This window comes from Microcaecilia unicolor, chromosome 4 (assembly GCF_901765095.1).
Source record: "Microcaecilia unicolor chromosome 4, aMicUni1.1, whole genome shotgun sequence".
NCBI lineage: Eukaryota > Metazoa > Chordata > Amphibia > Gymnophiona > Siphonopidae > Microcaecilia > Microcaecilia unicolor.
The window spans coordinates 101,111,383-101,134,641 of NC_044034.1; the positions used below are offsets into that span (position 1 = coordinate 101,111,383).

The 23,259-nt window shown below is 43.9% G+C and overlaps 1 protein-coding gene across 1 annotated transcript in view; it reads right to left on the reverse strand.

Annotated features, from left to right (window-relative positions):
• DGKH (diacylglycerol kinase eta) overlaps nucleotides 1-23,259 on the reverse strand; it is a 676,008-nt gene that overhangs the window by 410,834 nt on the left and 241,915 nt on the right.

A 23,259-nucleotide genomic window follows, 5' to 3' on the forward strand; every position in this document is an offset into this window, starting at 1 on the left:
AAAGAGGGAAAACAGATGGCAGGATGGGGAGAAAGAGGGAAAATGGAAGGATGGGGAGAGAAAGAGGGAAAACAGATGGGAGGATGGCAGAGAAAGAGGGAAAATGGAAGGATGGGGAGAGAAAGAGGGAAAACAGATGGCAGGATGGGGAGAAAGAGGGAAAATGGAAGGATGGGGAGAGAGAGGGAAAATGGAAGGATGGGGAGAGAAAGAGGGAAAACAGATGGGAGGATGGCAGAGAAAGAGGGAAAACAGATGGGAGGATGGCAGAGAAAGAGGGAAAACAGATGGGAGGATGGCAGAGAAAGAGGGAAAATGGAAGGATGGGGAGAGAAAGAGGGAAAACAGATTGGAGGATGGCAGAGAAAGAGGGAAAATGGAAGGATGTGGAGAGAGAGGGAAAACAGATGGCAGGATGGCAGAGAAAGAGGGAAAACGGAGGATGGGGAGAGAAAGAGGGAAAACAGATGGGAGGATGGCAGAGAAAGAGGGGAGATGGATGAAAGGATGCAGAGAAAAAGGGGAGAGTGGAAGGATGTGGAGAGAGAAGGGACACTGAACAGAAAAGGGTAGAGAGATAGACACTGGTTAGAAGGAGGGAGAGAGACATTAGATGGAAGGATCAGGAGAGAGGGTAGATGGGTGGAAGGATGGGGAGAGAAAGAGGGAAGACGCTGGATGGAAGGGTAGGGAGAAAGAGGTGACACTGGATGGAAGGATGCAGAAAGAAAGAGGGGAGACTATTGGAAGGATGGGGAGAGAGAGGGGAGACACTGGAAGGATGGGGAGAGAAAGAGGAGAGCTGCTGCATGGAAAGGGGGAGTAGTGAAAGATTGGAGAATAAGAGGAAGGGGCATGGGGAGAACAAGGGTGAGAAAAAGATTAAAAGCCATAAGTAGATGAAGGAAATTAAAGAATGGATAGTAAGAATGATTTAAATCTGGACACAGAGAGAGGCAGAAAAATATTGAAGAAAGCAAAGAAAAAGGAGAGAAAAATGACAAATGGCCAGGAAACCCTGGCAGAAGAGTCAAGCGAAAACGAAGGAAAGCAGAATCTAGAGACTGGGAGCAACACAATGAGAAAAAGTAAATGGCCATACAACAAAGGTAAAGAAAATAATTTTATTTTTAATTTAGGATAAAGTAATATGGTGTTAATAAAGTTTCAGAGACCAATACTTCCTTCCTTAGGTCAGGAGAGGATACCGTAACAGCATTATACTGACCTGAGGCAGGAGGTTTTGGCCTCTGAAAGCTCACTGAAAAGGGTGTTAAGGCTATTAATAAATTGTCTGAAATCTGATGCACTGAAAAGCAGCACTTTACCCTGTGTGACAAATGCATCTGAGTGTGACTACATTTTGCTGGGGGGGGGGGGGGGGGGGTAGAGAGAAAATTTTGTGCCCACCCACTTTGGGTTCAGGCCCACCCAAAATTGGCAGTCTGGCTACGCCACTGCTAAAGACCAACAAATTTTGACTTCAAACCCATCAATAAATCAGGCTTGTCTTATCTATGGGTCATGCTCATCAGTACTATAGAACTCTTGCTATTGCTACCTTCATGAAAGTACCATAAACAGACTTAGGCTATGCTAATGTTTTTTGCAAGAAAAGTACCATAAACAGACTCTAAAAGTCAGGGTGAGTTAGCATAGTATCCTAATTAAAGAGAAAAGGTTTGGAGGGAGGTGTGGAAGTGAGACTGGGTAATAATAAAAATAGTGATTGTTTAGAATCTGTAAATGTTCTGGCTGGTTGAAAGTTTGTTCTGAGCATGTACACTGAGAAGAGGGCATGCCTGCAGGGAAGTGTGCAGTGCATGACAAGTATCCCATGACCTGGGACAGCTACAGCAAAAAGCCATTTGATTGGCTGATGGCTCAAGCCATAGCTTCGAAGATGAAGTTTAGCTAACAGAGTATTGAAAGAGATGGTGAGTGACATGCTGATTGCTTTTTTTATTTTTTTTTTAAAGAAAAGAAAAACAGGAGTGTGTCTGGGTGCTGGGAAACACTGATTTCTGAATAAACATTCTCCTTGGATAAGAAGGGTGAACGATTTGTGAAAATACACTTTGCTTTAGTGAACTTGCCAATGTTTAGAGTAAGAGACTTATTAGTGAAAGATAAATATATAATCCTCACATACTGAAATATGATGATTTAGCTGTTTCCACTTTAAGGCCCAGATGCATTAAAGTCGTCGGTAATTCCCGTTCCCTACTGATTCCATTGCGAATCGGTAGGGAACGAGAATTCACTAAGGAAAGGGAATGCAAATGAGCTACTCGTTGTAGCTCCGTTGCATTCACCATTACCTTGGTAGCCAGTCAGAGAATTGGGACGTCCCATTCGATTATGCTACTCTTCCAGGTCTCTTCAGCCAATCAAGCACGTCTAGCTTGCTGGTGTCAGCTAAACGCACTCTGATTGGCTGAAGAGACTTGGAAGAGGAGCATAATGGAAAGAGACGTCCCGAACTCCGGATCGACTCGCACGTCCCCGATTTCCTTCTCCTCGCACAGCTACAGAAGGTGAGCAGCGCCGGGGAGACAAAACTAAAAAAAAAAAAAACGGAGAAAAGACAAATAAAAGACGTCCCTCACAAGCGCAGGCAGAGTATCTCCATAAAGGACGCCCCTCACGTGCGCTCGCTTTTTTTTTTCTTTACCTTTTTTTGGGGCCCTTTTCCTTTCCGATTCCCTCACAGGAGCCCTAACGAGAGGTGCAGACCTCCCGTTAGGGTTCCCACGGTAAGGGAATTGGAAAAACGGTAGTGCATCTCATCATAATGAGCTGCAACAGTAGTGCAGCTCATTATAATAGCCTTTGGATAATTTGCATTCCGTTTTCGTTGCCTGCTACCGTGACATGGAAAATGCCCTTAGTGCATGCCCCCGGTAAACTACTTGCGTTTTAAACTGGCTGGAACCAGTTTAAAACGCAAGTTGTGGGCTCATTAGGTTTAGTGCATCTGGCCCTAAGTCTGTTCTGACCCTGCTAAAATCTCTGAAGCTAGGGGATATGGGAACACGGGTGAGTTTGAGAAAGACAAGGGTGATCCTGGAGGGGCGGGAGAGAGAGAGAGAGAGAGCAATGTTGAACCTGGAAGTGGAGGGGAGGGAAAAAGAAGGAGCCATGTGGGACCCAGCCTCAACTAATACATGTGTTAAAAAAAATTGGGGGCCATTTTTAGTCCATAAAACTGCCCCCAACTTATACATGAAAACAACTATATACAAGTATATTCTGTATTATTTTATAAACCAGTAAAATTAAAATCAAAAAAGAAATCAGCTGGACAAGTATTGGTAATGAAATGAAAAAGTGCCAGCAGATTATGACTGCTGAAAACTCAAAAACAAATTTTTTTATTATGATCTTTGGTTTCAGTCAATGAGTGCAGAAATATGATAATAGCTCCAAGCACAAAAGATTATTTTAAAAAACAGTGGAGTAACAAAGGAATATGAAAGGCTATGCACCAAAATTTTGGGTTTGAAAGGCTGCGGAATGAGCTGCTGAAAATTGTTCTAAGGCTCATTGTTTCTTGCTGCTCAGTGTACATCTGAGTATAATAGCAAAGTTTTAGGACGTACTCTCCTATATCAGAAAAGGACACCAGAGGGCTAGTACTGGTTAATACAAAGTACTAAGGCAGGAAAGTTGACTGCTACTGACAGTTTCCTCCTGCTCCATTAGCCTTTCAGTTAAATCAGAATAACAGCTGAATTTTTCTCCCACTTTCTATCCCCTCCAAACTCATCTAGTCATTACAGTGATAGTCTTCAACCAGAGGCCAAACACCACGCTTCCTTCAAAATTCCTGCAGTGGCAGGCCCTAAATCTGGTCACTATGGGGGCAATTCTATAACCAGGTATATCCATTAAAGTGCCTGGAAGACACGGACTTGGGAGTCTTTTCTAAGGAAAGTTGGCATCTACTTTCCTTTATAGGATGCTAGCATAATCGGGTATTAATGTACATAACATTTAGATGCTTGCACTTACGCAAACCACCTATGAGGTAGGCAGTCTCGGACACCTTCAAGGGATTACTTTTATAAGTTTGATTCTGACAGCTCCTGTGTATCTGAGGAGGCACCAGAGGTCCTCTTGGAAGAGGGGTCCTTTGGTCTTCTCTTAGACCACTCACCTCCACATAAAAGGAGAAAGTTGCGTTCGGAGGAGCTCTCCTTGACTTTCTACAAGAGATGGCTAAGTCCAGGGCTAAGACATTCTACATCCTTTAGTTTGATGACTCCCCCCCCCCCCCCCCAAAAAAAAAAGGAGGCAGTGACAGTTAGTACAGCAAGTTAATATGGTTGTCTCTATATATAGATTTCAGAAAGCCTCAGAATTCAAAAAGCTCCAGATTTCTCACCAAACCATGGTGGTCAAATCTGCTCTCAAAAGAGCCAACAGTTCCATGACTTGCTCTTCGGTGCTCCTGGGGAGAGATGCTCAGACACTGAAATCTTTTGGAAAGAAATTCTTTCAGAATGCTAAGCTAGCTTCCTGCATAACTTCTTACCAGCTATTAATAAGCATGCACTTGAGAAATACTATGTGTGGTAGAGTTTGTAGAAACTCTTCATCGGAAGAAGTCTGAGGAACTTTGTTAGCTAGCAGCCAAAGAGCAGGAGTGTGGAAATTGCATGGTCCGAGCAACCCATGATGCTCTTGATACAGCATTAAGGGCCTCCAGTGGGGATTAGGTTGCACAGATTCGCCTGGCTGCATGCTTCAGAGCTCAAACCAGCAGTTCAGGAGAAGCTGGTGGAAGTTCTGTGTTGGGGAGACAACCTTTCCAGTGACAAGGAGAAGAAGCAGCAGATCTCATCAAAAGGCATTCTCATACCTTTACGTCACTACCCCTGCCTGCTCCTAGTTCAGTTTCCATACCCAGTCTCTTGCTCCTGTCCAGGGCAGCAAAGGACCCAGAAGTCCTAACCAGCTCTACAGTCAAAGTAGAGGGGGTGAACTTTTGACTGGCTCCAGAAGAGCAAAGCCGCAATACCAATGACCATTCTGGATGTCTTAGAGTAGGATGGAGGCTCACCTCCTCAGAATGGAAAGGATGTCTGTGGAAGCGGCCAGGAAAAAGGCAAAGAAGAGATTCATTAAGATATGACACCCTTCTTGGGTACACTGACCATAAGAGTTCGCACTGCCCTGTTGTTTAGAGGTTTAAGAGGGCAAGCTGGGGGATGGTTGTGGGGGAGGGGGTTAAGAGTGTATATAAAACTTTGGCAATATTGAATTTTGTGCTATTGAACACCTTCCTTGTTGGTATTGTTTATGGTTGTTCTTGTACTATTTTGGCTTGGACGCTCCGTTATTGCTTTCGCCTTAATAAAAGGCATTTCAAAGTAAACCTGTGGAATATTTACCAAAGAAGACTTATTTGTAATTTTATGACTAAACAGTCACATTCCATTAAAGTAAACAGCAGACAGATTTTGGTATTAAGATGACACCTACACTGTTTGCAGGCTGCAACCTATCAATTTTACACAGTTATATTAGGCAATAGGCCTATGTAAAGTTTGGAATACTATTTGAATAAAGCACAATAAATGAAATAAAGTCTGATATATCATGGAAGAGGAGGGCGAGTCGCACAGGGTGCATTTATACCTTCCTATGGCTCTGAGATAAGGTTACCTGCATGAGAGAGCCTGTAGCTCTGATAACTGAGTACTTGGCCACCAGTGACAAACAATTCAGAGTCACTCTCCTCAAGGGCTCAAACAGTGGACCTGTGAAAGACTTAAGAACCAACAATAGATCCATTGAAACATCACTACACAGTGAGGACGACACAACTGCTTGACTCCCTTCAAAAATCTTCCAATAAAGGGCATATCTGCCCACTTGGTGACCAGTTTTTGCCACCGACACCATGATTCAAAGACTTTGCAGATTCACACATACATTAGGTAAAGTAAGTGCCCTATGTGCTGAGTAACCTTTGCATGTTATTTTTCACCTCTCAAGGGCCAAGCCTTAAGCCAGAAGGGAGAAAGATCCTCCATGAGTACTAGCCCCTGATAGAAAAGTCTGAGATCCTGAGGAAGCTGAAGGGGCTCCACCACCACCAGCCTCACCAGACTGGCACACCAAGAGCACCTTCACCAATCCCAAGCCATTACGATCGCCAGTGTTATGCCACGTGATCCTGTGCAGCACTGGATCAATAAAAGGCAATGGTAGAAATACACACAGTGGCTTTTCCACTGGCCACTGTTGGGTCAGTGTGTCGATGCTTTGGGACCATGGCTCCGTCTGCAAACTGAAGAGTTGGTTGACTTTGGCAGTTACAAGACTTGCTGACCACAATGACATACCAGCATTTGGAAGGCTTTCACCCCTAGCTCCCACTTACCCGAATCCAATGCATTTCTGCTGAGGAAGTCTATCTGCATATTCTTCACACATGTGATGTGTGCCACGAATGAGGCTATCAGATACTTTCCTGCCCAGCTGAAGAGCGAGGCAAACTTTAAGGCTGCCACTATACTTTTGGTGCCCCATACTTGATGTTCACCAACACTGTTGTGTTGTCTGACAGGACTTACACCGCTGAGAGAAGACCTTCAGAGGCAGATAAATCACTCTGGACTGCAATCTATTGATGGATCACATTGTTTACTGTGCAAACAAAAATACCTGCGCTACCTGGCACTGGCAATGAGTTACCTAGCCCTAAATGTTGATATCTGTGGTTACTTTCACCCAGGTGGAGGTTTCCAGATCCATTCCCTAGAGGAGGCCACACATTGGTGGCCATAGCCAGAAGGATGTTAGGCTGTATAGACAGAAGCATAACCAGCAAAAGGAAGGAGGTGTTGATGCCCCTGTACTAGTCATTGGTGAGGCCCCACTTGGAGTACTGTATTCAGTTTTGGAGGCCTTATCTTGCTAAAGATGTAAGACTTGAAGCGGTCCAGAGGAAGGCAACAAAAATGGTATGGGGCTTGTGCCAAAAGATATATGAGAAGAGACTGGAAGACATGAACATGTATACCCTAGAGGAAATGAGAACAGGGGAGATATGATAAAGATGTTTAAATACTTGAAAAGTATTTGAGGATATGAATTGAGGTTGTGGGGTGTTAGACTTAGGAGTAATGTCAGAAAATTCTTTTTCAAGGAGAGGGTGGTTGATGCCTGGAATGCCCTCCCAAGGCAGACAATGGAGAAAAAAACAGTATCAGAATTCAAAAAGGCGTGGGATGAACACAGAGGATCTCTAATTAGAAAATGAATGGTATGTCAAGTGGTGCTTAGATTACAACTCTGGCTGTAAAAACTAAGGCTGGTGCTGGGCTAGCTTGTACGTCTATGTACCACATATAGCAATCCAGTTTAGGATGGGCTGGAGAAAGCTTCAATGGAGACTCCAGTAATTTGGAATGTGAGAACATTGCTGGGCAGACATTTATGGTCTGTGTCCCACAAATGACATGACAGATTCAGATAGGCTGAAGTGGGCTTTGACGGCAACTCCAGTAGTTGGAACATAAGGACAGAGCCGGGTGGACTTATACGGTCTATGTCTCAGAAACACCAAAAGAAGACCATGATCAAGTACATAATCTCACATTCATTGTTGATTTTAATCTTGAATTGATAATGAATGTGACTGTTGGGCAGACTGGATGGACCGTTCAAGTCTTTATCTGCTATCATTTATTATGTTACTATGTATACTTGCCAGCAGGGAGCCCACCTTGAAAGAAGAGCACTCTGAAGAGGCCACGTGTGGGCCCTAACAATTGTAGATAGTCCCAAGCCCTTGGGGCTTGTTGTGCACAAAATGCCTAGATTTGACACAGCAACCTGTGAGGAACACTTTGCTGACCTTTGCATCAAAGCAGGCTCCCACACATTCCAGGGACCCAGATGAATGGAGATTACTCCTGGGGTAATGGACCATCCAGCCCAGACTCTCTAACAACTGAATGACTCTGTAAACTACTGCCCCAGCCTCTTGTTCAGAATTGCCCCACACCAACCAATCATCCAGGTATGGGTGAAATCTTGCAAAGAAAGGTCACCACTACAAGGTTCTGGGTATGGTGGCTAAACCAAAGGGCATTGCTCTGAATTGGAAATGTTTTCCCATGACACAGAAATGCAAAAACCTCTGATGAATGGCACAAATGTGTAAGTGGGACTCCACCAAGTTGAGGGATACTAGGAACTCCTCTGATAAGATGGCCACAGTCATGGACTGCAAGATTTCCATGTGGAAACTGGGAACTTGCAAAGTTGCACTGACCCCTTTGAGGTCCAGGATTATTGAAAATAAGCTTCCTTTCTTGGGCACAGCAAAATAGATAGCATGGCAGCCTAATCCCCTCTTTTCTGGGGGCTCCCAATTGCACTAGATGCTGTATCACTTCACCAGCTGCTCTGTTTTTTTCCCCAGAGCCAAAAGGGGAAACTATAAAGGTGTCAGAGAGATGTTTGGCAAACTCCAAAGTGCATCCCTGCTGCACCACCTTCAGGACCCAAGAAGAGACCGATATGACCAAAAAATTATTTCTTACCTCATCATTTTTCTCCTTTAGTTGCAGCAGATGAATCCAGAGACTTGTGGGTTGTGACCATCTACCAGCAGGTGGAGATAGAGAGTGCTGAACTGCACTGTCTTATAGGATGGAATGCTCTTTGGTCAGTCAGTATTTCTCATAACAAAGAAGAAGGAAACAGAATTATAACATTTATTATTCCCCACAGGGAAAAGTGATAAACCAAGAACTGCAAACACATAAACCAATTACAACAGTCCATCTAAAATATAAAAACGAAGCAACAAGTTCCAATAGAGAGAACTAACCAATAGGAACCACCGGAAAAACAGGGTGGACCTCTGGATTCATCTGCTGCAACTAAAGGAAAGAAAATTATCAGGTAAGAAATCATTTTTTGTTCCTTAGCATCAGCTGCAGATCAATCCAGAGACTTGTGGGATGTAGCAAAGCAGTCTTAAAATAGGGTGGGAACCTGAAGCTCCTACAGATAGCATCGATATTCCAAAAGATGTATCCAACTAAGCAGAGACATCCAAACAGTAGTATCTACAGAAGGTATACACGAAAGACCATGTTGCCGCCCTACGTATTTCTTTTCAGGGAGAACAGACGGGCTTCTGCCCAGGAAGTCATGAAAGCTTGGGTAGAAGGCACCCAGAATCCAGCTGGAAGTGGTTTACCTGCTAGTAAATAAGCAGATGCGATAGCCTCCTTGACCCAGAGAGCTAGCAAAGCACAAACAAATGATCTGACCGACAGAACTCGCTGGTCATTTCCAAATAGTATGGGAGTACATGGTGAACATCAAGAAAGCGGGAAGAAACAAAGGTTGATTGAGATGAAAGGCAGAAACCACGTTAAGAAGAAAAGATAGGACTGTGCGCGCCATCATCCCTTCAGGAGAAATCCGGAGGAACTCGACAGGATGAAGTCTGAAGTTACAAAACCCTGCTTGGACAGATACCTGGATCTCTAAAGAAAACTAGGCTGCCCTGGATGATAGCACCTGGTATCTTTAAAATGAGACTTGGGGAAAATCCACTATTTCTGGGATAAGCAGTATAATTTGTTTTGTACTTTTTTGGGATCTTGCCAGGTATTTGTGACCGGGATTGGCCACTGTTGGAAACAGGATGCTAGGCTTGATGGACCTTTGGTCTGTCCCAGTATGGCAATACTTATGTATTTATGAGAACAAGCCTGACCCAACCAAAGCGAACATGAAGTCACCCAGATCTTTCACCACTTCACTAAGTCCTCACCAAACAACAGCTTGCCCTTAAAAGGAAGCTTAACCAGTTGCTGTTTGAAGCTGCATCTGCTGCCCAGTGGTGCAACCACATCAAATGACAGGCTGAGACTGCCAAACACATCTGCTTGGTCGATGTCCAAATTAAGTCATACAAGGAATCTGCGGAATATGCCCGCCCAGTCTCCACATCTGGCAATTCAGGAGGGTGACTGTCTGTATTCTGGAAGGGATCTGAAACCTTTTGCACCCAGCTAAGGAACACCCCAGCAGCATACAAGCTACAGATAGCTACAGCCTGCAGAAAGAGAGATCATCTGAACTGCCAGAGGAAGGCTGGGTTGAATCCACCAGTTGAGGCTGAGTTTGGCTTGGAGGGTCCAAGACAGATGGAGACCAAAGCTGAGAAGGAACCCCTGAAGTGGTCTGATGTGGAATCTGGCCCATGGAAGAATGTCCAAGAATGTGCCTAGAAAGTGAACATATTCCCAGACCCCAGAACCTAGTAGGGAAAGTAAAACCTGACTTGGGTGTGAATCTTTTGCTGCTCCAGAGAGTAACAGGAAGAAATGTCTTCCCTATGCCTATGTCGAATATCACTCCCATATAGAGACACTGACATACAGCTAGTGACGCTGCGATTCAGTGATGGCTGGAGCTACTATGCAATAGTCTTGGCCAGTGTCAATGTGCAATGTTAGAGAGCAGAGCTGCTGTGGAAAACCAACACAGCTAACCTTTAGAACTGTAGAATGAAATAAAATATGCCCCATTTGAAACAGAGATGAGTTCCACAGCTTCTAATATGATACACAAACCAGCCTTGAACCACTTTGTCATTCGTGGCTCTAATCACCATTTTTTTCCAACAAGGGGACCGAAAATCCTTCCCTTCTACTCCACTCACAGACAACTTCTGTGATATTAATGTCACCCCTTTTGGAAGCTGAGCCACGGAGGATCTGGCTGCTCCCGTATCTACCAAAAAGACTATCGCTTCCATTTCTGGTCCCACCCATAAATTTATCAAGGGCTCCTGGTGAGACCTCAGGGTCAGGAGCCCCTGACTCCCCTAATCTTCCATAGAATCCATGAGAGAGAAAACCTTTTCTTCCCTCACCAACTTGGGACATTCTCTTTTGAAATGCCCTATTTCCCCACATTCAAAACATCCAGATCGGGAAGCCATCCACTGGGGATTTCTGTCCCTAGAAATCCCCCTACCCCTCCCATATCCTCTACCTCTCTGTCCCCTGTCTCTAAAAAATCTTCTACCCCTTTTGCCTCCCTTAGTGTCTATTTGCTTCTTAACTACTTCATTTAAAGTATTCACCTTATTTTAGCCTTATGCTTTTGCCTTTCCTCTTCTCTCCTCACAAACACTCTCTGTGCCTCTGATTTTTAGGTACCACTTCTTTTATTCCTGCTGATATTAGGTTTCTAAGATCTGTCTTTTTTGCTTGGTCATTTTCACTATTATTATTCCATCCTGGGTCTACAGTAGGGTATTTCTGCTCTGCAGGTATATTTCCCCCTCCCTCACTTCCTTGGGGATGGTCCCATTCCCATATTTTTAAAGCAGTGGTTCTTATCATAGCCCTTTCTTCTCCTGTAAAGAGGATTCCTAATATGGACATCAGCTCTGCCCATGTATATACATTTGGTCCCAGGAATTGATCAAACTGCTCTGCTAGACCTGCCAGGTCATTTAATAGGGGCTTCATTTCCTTTTTAAAATTCCTTACTTCCCCACTGGTGAGAGGGTTACTTACATACCCTATAGTATTTCCCAAGGGCACCTCCCTCAAGGGGAACATTTCCACTGCCTTCTTAATGCTTGATTTCAGGGGAAGAGGAAAACTGTCTATGTCCTTTATTAGTCGATCCACTTCACTCATCCAGGATCTACATGGAGCTTTACTAGCCTCAGGCTGGTCTATTTCTGCTAATTGTTCTGCAGCAAGCTCTCCCACCTGAACTGGAGCACTGGGTGCAATATGCTGCTCCAGAGAGTCGGGGACATAGGGTGGGGGTATGATTTCTAAGGGGTCCCACTTACGGGAAGATGCACTTAGCTCCTCTTCCTTCTTCTCTTCATTTTTTATCCTAAGTGGTATTAGTACTTCTACCTTCCCCACCCAACATGAGGCATATTCTGACTCCTCATTAGAGGGTGGTTCTTTGCTGTTAACATATAGATTAAGAGCCTGCCATATCCAGCTTTCCTCTGCTCGAAATTTGGGCCAGAAGACAGCTGGAGGCAAAATGCTCTGCTTTGGCCATTCAAAACAGCAACAGTGAATCATTTTCTTCCTGTCCTTATCTCTTGTACAAGTGTCATTTTTCCAGTATCTTAACATTCCCCCTCCCAAAGAACTATTTGGAGGGATATCTAAGGGCAAGGATCCCACCTTCCCTTTTCTTTTATTCCTGGCTAGCCTATTTCCCATTGTGAATACCCAGAAGTCTTTCAGCTCTCAACTTTCACTTCGTTCGTCTCCAGCCGTTTTCCTTGCAGAAATACGGAACCGCGGATCAGGACTCCACACTCGTTTTGTGTCTCTGACACGTCTCACTTCACACACTTCTGTCCCCACAATCCCGGCCACCAAGGTAGTACTTTAATAGTCAATTTTCCTTACCTTGGTTCTGTGCACAGAATTTTCTTGGCCAATCGATCAATGTGCCTGCAAATCTTTATCTTGATTCACCAATGTCTCAGGATCATTCGTCAGTCAGGCCCTCGATCCCTCGCCACAAACCTATGGACTATTGAAATCAATAGGACGTGTCTTCCCATGGTCAGCTGCCAGCCACAGATGTCTCTGATGACTTTATCCCGAACTCGAGCCCCCCAAAATTATTATAAATAGCTCCCAGATAACCTGAGAACCTAAACAAAAAGAACTTACAAATGCAAATTGGTGAAACAAGTCTTAATTAATTTATTATTTCAAAAATACACTCTTGCAAGAATGGGTGTCTCTGAGAGCAAGCAGGCACACACTTCCTTAATTTTTACAGTTTATATATTCTCTCTCTCTGTGGTTACAATAGGTGTCTGCTCCTAAGTTTCTCATTGGATATTGATCACATTTACCCCCTATTACATTAGTGCTGGTTATCAAATGAGAGTCCCTTCTGAAAATTTTCCATAGACAGAGCCTCTATTCATTGTTAGTTCTTCTGTTCGGTTTACATTTTCTTATCTTCAAACCTTCATGTGAAAACTCTGCAGTAGTAGTTTCATACATGGTTTGCTTCACCTTCCCCCCCACAACCCCCCTTTCTTCTGTTCCCTTTGTTCATAGTTTCATGGTCTCATGCCTGGCTACATTTTTATTTCAGCTCTAAGGCCTGTCTTTGAAACTTTCATACAACTCTGTCTCGGCAGTTTAGGCTTCTTTCTCCCCCTTTCTCTCTCCTCCTGCTCTTACATTCCTTATCAATTTGTACACGTCTCTTTAAACTACCACAGTTCCTGTGTTAGTAAATTAGAAAGCCATAATGTGGTCTGTTAGAAAGGGCCTACATAAATATAGTTATACCCTTACCTCTAAAGAGTTCCTATCTACCAGGATATAAGCTATATATTCTATCTTTGCAATTATGTTAAGTGAAAAAGCAATACATTTACACATTTCTCACACCAGCCACCTAACAGAATAAAACTATTTTGCTATAAACACTGCACCTGGAGAAAATGCTACCATGGCAGCACTGAGGTTCCATGGTTACCATGGAGACCAAGAGATTAATGGGAAGAGTGTATTAGCCTCAGAAAATAGCTCAGTTTGTAACATTTCTCACAGAAACATGGAGCTAACAGCACTAAGCCTCCCTCTAAACTAAACTCCTTTGTAAAGAAGCTGAAAAAAGGTATACCTGTACTGCCAATATAAATAGAGTTCTGGTAAAAAAAAGAAAGTTCCATAAAAGAAGTGCGGAAAACTCTCAGGGTGTTTAAGTAACTGCCCTCTGTGAAAAAAACTGAGGGGACTCAAAGCTCTCTAAATGAAAGGTATCTAAAAATATAAGAACACTAAATAGGCCCTTTCAGAGGACTTAGCTAACATACATGGTGCACTGACCTGATGCTGTTCACTGGCGCTCACACCAGGAACAGCATTTAACCAAACTCACCACAGACAATGTGGCCTGCTGCCACCAACAAATCCACTTTAGGCAAACATAGCTTTTCCAGCTCAGGCATGGAAACAGAGTAAAGATGTGACATAGCCACCACCACTCGAAGGGTAATATCTGGGGTGGCCAACTAAGCAGAAAAGACGTCCTGCATAGCTTCATGCACTGGAAAAACTGAAGCAGTATTCTTGTGCTCGATATTTTAAGATTAGCAGATGCAGGTGTAGCAGGATCAGAAGAAGAAATATTAAGAACCTGAACAGCTTTAGGTATAAAGGAAGGGAACTCCTCCTTATGTAACACCCACACTGTGGTGCGATCATCAGATTCCGCTGTAAACAGCTCCCCCTCCTCCAATTTCTCATGCACCTGTGAGGAAAGGGACTGCCCTGAAATGACTCCCTCAGAATGATAGGGAGACAGGGGAGCAATAGACTCTACTTCTGAGCTGGAGTACAAATGTCTCCTCTTTGGGGCAGGGTCCATCAGTGGAGACTGTGAGGCAGGGAACAAGACAGAAATCTCCAAAGGCTGAACTAAAAAGGAACTGTCCATTCCCCTATCAGACTTCTGCAACATATAGGCATTATTGAGCAGCAGAATGAACTCGGGAAGGGGGGAAGTCAGAAGACCCCACCACCGGAGAAACTGCCAAAGTGGCTGATGTGTGTAAGGACCTCTGAAGCAGTGCTGGGTAAAGGAGCCACCAGCAGTGTTGCTCCAAATCACATTAATGTAAAAAAAGTTGCCGAATCACTTTCGGCCCCATGAAGAGAATGAGCCCGCATCACTCAAACACAGGAAACAAGGCCTCCCTGAACACAGTCCTCTGGACACTACCCCAGTGCTGCTCCGCTTTTCCCAAAAGGCGGAGCAGCTTTTAACAACTTCGGCTGCCATTGCATAGAAAACAAAAGTAAAACCGAAAATGACCCAAAGGTGAAAGAAAAGTTAAAGATACACTCAACCTGGGAGAGCCAGCCATCAGGAGTCCTGCCTGTCGAACTCCATGTTGCTGGAAGCACACTCACATCTTCTCCATTACTAAGCCCTTTATACTGGCCCAAACCAGTATCTCTCCCGTAGCCAAGGCTGTAGGCTTTAAAGAATTATGCCCCAATTTTTTTTTTCATTGAGGAAGGAGAACAGAGGAAGGGCTAGAGAGAGAAGGGTGGGGGATGGTAAAGTTTTGGGATGTGCGGCTGAGCAGTGCCGTATGTAGGGGATACACCTGGTATGACCAGGTGTATCCCCTACAGCCAGCACTGCTCAGCCGCACACCCCAAAACTCTACTGAACAGAGAGACCCAGAACAGGAGCCACCATCAGATAAGACCAGGAGATTGTGAGAGACCATCCATCCGCCTGCTGGAGATACAGAATACTGACTGGCCAAGGAGCATTCCATCCTATATGACAGTGCAGTTCAGCGCTCTATCTCCACCTGCTGGTAGATGGTCACAACCCACAAGTCTCTGGATTCATCTGCTGCTGAAACTAAAGAACTCCCATTTGCTGCCCCTTGAGAGTGGACTGGCAGGATCTCACTGGGGACCTTTACCTGCTGAAGATGAAGATCCTCCCCATCTCTGGATTTGCAGGCTCTTCCAAAGAAATGCCCTGTCAAACTGCCCAGATCCATTCCCTGAAAAGGAAGCTGGTGCCTACCTGCCCAGGCTTGCTAAGACAGATCTTAAATGCAGTGTCTGTTGACCAGTTCCATAGCCAGAAGCCCTTGTTCACTATCACCACTAATGCCAATTGACCCTGCCCCAATCTATACATGGTCATAAAGGCTGCTGCAGACTCCAATGTCAGTACTTCTGGGATCTCCAGGAGCTGCTGAATTCTATGGAGGAGTGTATAGGCCATGTAGCCTCCAATGACTGCAACTTGAACACCAAGGCTGATGAGACAAATGTTTGCCTGAATAAAATGTCCACTCTCCTTTCCTGCCCATCTTTAAAGACCACTCTTCCTTCAACCAGAATGGTTCCTTTCTTTGTGACTTCCATCACCAGGATGTCTACCTGCAGAGTTCGAAATAAAAGCTCCAGGTCATCCCAAGGTAGTGGATAAAGCTTCCCCATAATTTTGGTCCCCTCAAGAATCGCTTCTGGAAACTCACACTTCTCCAGGACCATCCTGTACAGGGCCTCGTGGTGGAGAAAGGACCTGAGAGGCCTACAAAGGCCTTCCAGAATAGGATCTCTGCCAGATACCTTCCCCAAGAGAGCTGTTTCCATCCACATGGAGGAGATCACCTGTTCTATAAGGGAGGAAAACTCCTCCTTGTAAAAAAAAAAGGCAGACCACATGGGAATAATCCAAAATCATAGTTATCTGATGCTAGGGTCCACCTTGGGGGTCAGCACTCAAGAAAAAGATCTAAGTGTCGTTGTAGATATTATGCTGAAATCTTCTGCTCAGTGTACGGCGGCAGCCAAAAAAGCAAACAGGATGCTAGGAATTATTAGGAAAGGGATGGTGAATAAAACCAAAAATACTATAACGCCTTTGTATCGCTCCATGTTGCATCCACACCTTGAGTATTGCATTCAGTTCTGGTCGCCATATCTCAAAAAAGATATAGCGGAATTAGAAAAAGTTCAAAGAAAAGCAACAAAAATGATAAAGGGGGTGGAACTCCTCCAATATGAGGAAAGGCTAAAGAGGTTAGGGCTCTTCAGCTTTGAAAAGAGACAGATGAGGGGAGATATGATTGAGGTCTACAAAATCCTGAGTAGTGTAGAATGAGTAGAAGTAAATCGATTTTTTATTCGTTCCAAAAGTACAAAGACAAGGGGACACTCGAGGAAGCTACATGGAAATATTTTTAAAACAAAACAGGAGGAAATATTTTTTCACTCAACGAAGAGTTAAGCTCTGGAACTCTTTGTCGGAGGATGAGGTAACAGCGGTTAGCGTATCTGGGTTTAAAAAAGGTTTGGACAAGTTCCTGAGACAGACATGAGGAAGCAACTGCTTGACCTGGGATTGGTAGTTGCCACGATTTGGGTTTCTGCAAGGTACTTGTGACCTGGCTTGGCAACTGTTGGAAACAGGATACTGGGCTAGATTTATTTATTTATTTATTTGTTTGTTTGTTACATTTATATCCCACATTTCCCCACCTATTTGCAGGCTCAATGTGGCTTACATAGTACCGTAAAGGCGATCGCCAATTCCGGTATGAACAAATACAAAGTGATGTTATGGTAGAATAAAGATCATGTGTAACAGACACATTAGGGAATCGTAGGGAGTTATGTCCAGTACGAGCGTAGGTTTCGTTTTGCTGCATGGTTGTCATTTAAGTTGGATCGGTGGGGTATGCCTTTTTGAACAGGATAGTTTTTAGTGATTTCCGGAAGTTTAGATGGTCATACATTGTTTTCACGGTGGTTGGTAATGCGTTCCTTATTCCTTTTTAAAGCATTGGTCTGACCCAGTATGGCTACTCTTATGTTCTTATGACTTGAAACTTCTGAGGGAGATTCCCCTCTCCTTCAGAGAGACGCTTCCAAAGGAAGATATCTTATCTTCTCCATTCTCTTCCCAGTCCTCCTCAAAACTCAGCTCTAGTATTGGGCTACAAGCCCTGTGTAGGGCCACCCCAGACTTCCTGAGTCTCTTCGCCTCTCTGGAGCTGAAGGGAGCCCCCACTGCCTGAGCTAACAGGCCTCCAGGTTGTTGCAGAGATTGCATGGAGATTTTGTTTGCAACCAGTTATTTCCTCTATAAAACTTAACAGGGGATTGTACACACAGGCAGTCTGCAACACCTCTTGGTCACAGTCCTGCATTCTCTCAGGAGTGCCAGTTCTAGCAGACTAGCTCCCTCAGAAACCTCCATTCGCATGGGAGAACTGCAGCCTGAATCCAAAATAGCAATGGTTCCTGCTGTCAGGAAACTCTCACCTGATGCAGCTATCAGAGTCTCTGCGGAACCTGGGTTCTTACTGTGAACAAATGCATGATGACCCAGCTTCTCCATCAATCCTTTATCACAGGTAGGGCAGGAAAGAACCTGCTGCTATACTAATGCAGCAAGTGCCACAAGCATGACAGCACTGCAGCTCTGTGCCATACCCCACTGGGCAGACTGGTCATGAGTGTGGCAAGCTAGAAACATACCTATGCAGCACACCCTTGAACGCTCCCGGTATGCTCCCACCCCACCAATTTGTGTATGACCAGCAAAGAAAGCCAATTGATAGTGTGCAATTTTGGCATTCCAGTTTCCCTTGCACCCCTGAGTGGCCACACTGGCTGCACATAGCTAGCTATAGCTCTGAGAATGATAGTCTAGCTACTGCTCCTGCCAGCAGAGCTGTGCCAAAGAAGCCGTGCTGAACTCCTGGGAAACTTGATCTCCTCAGACAGCCTCCGCCTACAGTTTCTCCTTCTCTATAGCTACAGAGGAGATAGAGGAAGGAAAGAACAAGGCAAAAGCTGAGAATCCCATCCTCCCTCTACAGGGACTCCGTTAGGCGCATCCTGCTGACCAACAGGCCACCAGGGTGGCCTGAGGGTCTGATCCAGCTCTGAGGTTTCCACTAGTACCCACATCCTGCAGTTATACTAATCCAGGTGCTGGAGGCAGAGATACTGGCAAGGTACACCAATCCTTATACTAGTGGTGATGTCAATATAAGTCCGTGTTTTTGCCTCTATCTGCTGGATGTTGAGCATAGCCCACACATCTGCACTGGCCTAGGATGAGGATAAGGATGGAAGCAGATTTTATCACAAGAACTAGTTAAATTAAGAGAAAATACAGGACCAAGATATTTCTTTTTTCCCACTATTTGATGGCTTATTGGCAAAACTCCTTTACTTACTCATTCTAAGCAACTCTGACCCGGTCTCAAAGAGTGTTAAGATAAACTCTATCTTAATGTTCTTAAGAAAGGAAAAAAGAAAAAGGTATATGTCTTTAAAGATAGATACTGCTTTCACTGACAAATACATGGTATAAATGGTGAGGCCAACAGTGGTTAAGGGGAAGTCATCCTTTGGATGAATTCAGCCGAGTAAGGAGCAGAACTTTATTATTTCTTCTCAGGGATGGAGTAAATGCTAAACTATTCGTTACTGCTCCTAGGGGGAATATGGAAACTATATACAAAAATATTTCTGTTTGCTGGAGTCTCATCCATTTATTTCCACCACACTAAAGAAGTGTCAATTTCATTGCTATGATGAACTGAAGAGTTGATGTAACCAGCAGACAAATTCTGTCTAAGAGAAGAAAATGATTTCTTGTAACTAGTGTACTACTAAATGTGACCTCTGCTGTACAGCCTGTGGGTTTTTGGAATTGAGATTTCCCAATTATTTTATTTCAACTTTAAAAATTGACAAAAGTATTGCCAATCAAAAGAACTGGGCTGAATTCTTCTTTCCCAGAGTGTGGGTTTTAGTGAGGTGTATAATCCAGCAAGTGGGAGTACATGAGCCTTAAGGAACGTGTTTATGAAAAAGCCAATTTAAGAACTTGGGTAATTAAAGATGATATTTGCATTCCACCATAGTAGAAGATACCAACAGGAGGGTGGAGGTACACTGGTTTCCTACGTGAAAAGATGCGGAAGCAAGAAGTAGGAAGGGTATGTGTTCTTTACTTTTGATTTTATGTTTGTGTGAAATATCTTTATGTTTTTGATTTATCCATTCGTTTTATATTTATTTTTATTTTTGTATACAACACCATTTTATTAACAAAATTTTATTAACACAATTTGTTCTTATCCATAAAATTAGATAGTTTTGGTAACGTATTTCTATGTATTTATAATTGTCTCATATATTTCAATATGGTCTCTATTGATGTATATATTTTTAAGTCGTGCTTTTGTTATATATGTGTGCAATTATTTTGGCATTCATCCATGGACTCATAAATAATTGGATTAGTTGAATTAGTTTAATTAATTTTTTTCATTTATTTTATTTCTTTACATATGTATTGATTCTTTATATATGTTTTTAACCCTTACATGTTTTCCTTTCAAAGATATGTTTTTTATGGCATTGGTGATTTTCATTGATTTTCTTGTATGTTTTCAAACACTTTGTTTCATAGACTCCTGAGGAAGGCACATGATAGCGCCGAAACACAGCTGTGTTGAGTCGCATCTTTCTTGTTTTTCTTGCAATAAAGAATTGATTCTCAACAGACGTCTCCTCCGTTTTTTCAGAAGAGCCTACCCTTCCTACTTCTTGCATTTGCATTCCACCACCAGACACAAAACCTTTTGGTCAGATGCTATCTTCCAACAATGTCATTATACATTTTAGCTTTGCCCTTGCTCCTTCAAGGACCAAACATTTACATTAACAGAAACATACAGTACTGAGAACTTATGCACCAGCTGGCTGGCCAATCTTTAATAACATAAGGGAAAGGATTAGAGTCATTAATCCTTATAAAGCTATGTAGCACATTTGATGTTCCCCAAATGCAGTTATAGTAGATTAAAATCATAAGAACTGAAGAAAAGCTTTCCACCAGCTATGATCAGAGACTCCATTAAGTTTCCACAGAGAATGGTAAAAAGTTCCTGTGGTGATAGGCTAATGCTCTAGTACATTAAAAATGCAAAAAAAAATCATTTTATCATCCATTACTGAATAGTGTGACAAAAAAAACCATATAATGGAAGTGTCTTCAAGTTACTGTAAGTCAAAGGCAAAACACTCTCAAAAGGATAATAAATGAAAAATGACTACAAATCAATGTTTGACTGAGCTTGGCACTATCACTCAATTTAGAAATTTCCACTTATATAGACTTGTAACCACCTTGAAAGAAAAATAAAACCATGCACTATTGATTCAAATATATTTACTGCTGTCTCTCTATGTGCTCTCTCCTGTCCAGGCTGCCATGTTCTTCCAAACATTCTCTGCTGCCCACTCTGGAGGTGACATCATTAGTTTCACTTTTAAAAGTTTACTTTATTCTGTGCAGCACATGCCAAAGGTGTGCGACAAAGGAGCATGTTGTGCTCCTTTGTGTGCCTCCTGAGGGAACCTATATCATTTCCTCTTCATTTAGGAGTGGCCTAGTGGTTATGGTGGTGGACTTTGGTCCTGGGAACTGAGGAACTGTGTTCGATTCCCACTTCAGGCACAGGCAGCTCCTTGTGACTCTGGGCAAGTCACTTAACCCTCCATTACCCCATGTAAGCCACATTGAGCCTGCCATGAGTGGGAAAGCGCGGGGTACAAATATAACAAAATAAATAAATATGTATATGGCCCAAATTCTGTCCTGTGCGGCTGTCCGATAACTTTTATTACCCCTACCTTGTGACACATCAGGTAAGATCCAGAACCATTACCCCTACCTCTCAATCTTCCTCTGATACTTCTATTCCTACTGCCTACCCACATCCATCACCTATTCAGATTGGCCTTTTAAATACCTGATCTATTTGTAATTTGTGGAAATCGTTACTTAATTCATTCCCTCATCACTGATTCCTCTCTGGACATATTATACCTCACTGGGACTTAAGTATGTGATTAAGATCTTCCCTGTCTCTCAGGCTTGTTCCTCTGGCTACCCGTTTCTTTATCCAATTGCACTAGAACAAGGGAAGGTTGGCTTAGCTGTGATTTATTCTTCTACATTATCTCAACATCCTCTCCCCAAGCCTTTTGCTCAAGCATTGTGGAGGGATTGTCCTTCTTCTAAATGCCCCTTCCACTCATTTCTTCTAGTATACCACCCTCCTCCTGTTACCCAATTATACCTACATGCTCACTTTGACCTGATTGCCCCATGTATTCTTCCTTCCACTGTCTCTGAATGGAGAGTGTGACTAGAGTGCCTGCCCTCGGCACAGGGAGATAGGCTCGTGCCTGCTGCGTGTCTAGCAGGGCTCCAACGAGCTCCAATTGCTGAACAGGAGCAGATGGGACATTGGGTAGTTTAAAGCGAACCCTAGTAGCTCCAGTATCAGAATAGTCCTCCGCATGGACTCCTGAGAACCATCCTTTGACGTGCTCTTCACCAGCCAATTGTCCAGGTGAGGAAACACAAACAAGCTCATTTTCAAAGCACTTAGCCTCCCAAAGTTCCATAGAAACCTATGGAACTTAGCCTCCCAAAGTGCTTTGAAAATATGCCTCATGGTCTCCCAGTCTGCGTAGTGATGCTGCGACTACAGCTAGGCACTTGGTGAAAATCCTGGTAGCTGATGCAAGGCCAAACGGCAACATACAGTACTGGAAGTAACCAAAAATCTGAGATACTTCCTGTAGCCTGGAAGTATTGGGATGTGACTGTAGGCATCCTTTCAATCCAGAGAGCATAGCCAATCTTGAGCCTGAATCATTGGGAGAAGTGTGCCCAGGGAAACCATCATGAACTTTTCTTTGACCAGGAATCTGTTCAGGACCTTCAGGTCTAGGATGCCACCCCCCCCCCCCCCTTGTTTTCTTTGGCACAAAGAAGTACCTGGAATAGAATCCCTTCTCTTCTTCCCCTGGTGGAACGGGCTCAACTGCGGGAGTCTTCAGAAAGGTGGAGAGTTCCTCTGCAAGTACCTCCTTGTGACAAAAGCTGAGATGGAAAAACTCAGCCTCCCCTCTACCAGTAGGTTATCCAGGACTGTTATCTGTACTGCAGCTATGTACTGCTGAAGCCAGTCAAAAATTTGTCCACTGTTTTGAATGGGGAGCCAGCTGGGCCTTGGACAGAGGCTATTGACAAAAACGAGAGCACTGGGTCTCAGCCTCCTGAGGACGGTGAGAAGGAGCATGCCTACGCCTCAGAGTAGTAGGGACCCCTCTTCAACTTGCCCAAAAACTTCCTGGATGAGGAGGAGGGTGCAGAAGGCACCCAGCAGCAGAGAGTATCAGTGGTGTCTGTGTGTTTTCTTAACCTTCTCTCCAAAAAGGTTATCTATCTCGTAGGTGGTGTCCACCAGTCTCTGCAGTACAGTTACCTGGCCCACAGCAGGTAACTGTACTGCAGCTCTCTAACAGGGTCCAAGTCATAGACACGCAGCCATGAGAGTCTCTGCATCACTATACTTTGGGCAGAGATGTGAGACGCCACATCAAAGGTATCATAAGCGCTCCTAGCCAAGAACTTACGACACACCTTCTGCTGCTTGACCAACTGGCAAAGAGATTCGGCCAGCTCCTGTGGGAGAGAGTCTGCTAAATCAGACATACTGCGCACCAAATTCTGCAAGTTCTGGGAGCTGGAATGGAGAAGATTACTTGCGGCAGGGATGAACAGAGATGGGTTAGACTCCCGCGGGAGCAGGTGGGGATGGGTTACATTCCCCACAGGGATGGA